The sequence below is a fragment of the Brassica oleracea genome, chromosome C9, assembly GCF_000695525.1.
Source record: "Brassica oleracea var. oleracea cultivar TO1000 chromosome C9, BOL, whole genome shotgun sequence".
Classification (NCBI taxonomy): domain Eukaryota; kingdom Viridiplantae; phylum Streptophyta; class Magnoliopsida; order Brassicales; family Brassicaceae; genus Brassica; species Brassica oleracea.
This window is the reverse complement of record NC_027756.1, coordinates 5670017-5670251: the sequence shown is the minus strand read 5'-3', so window position 1 is coordinate 5670251 and position 235 is coordinate 5670017.

Below are 235 nucleotides of genomic sequence, written 5' to 3'. Positions count from 1 at the left end.
CCAGGCCACTCTCTTTTATAATGTGGCCGGTCATGTTCCTCAACCACACAAGCTCTCGGCTTGCTTCATACATGGCTATGATCTCGGCATGATTAGATGATGTTGCCACTAAGGTTTGTTTTGTGGACCGCCAGCTTACTGCAGCCCCACTGTGTATAAACACATAACCTGTTTGAGATCTAGCATTGTGTGGGTCAGATAAGTACCCAGCATCTGCATACCCGGCCATGTTATA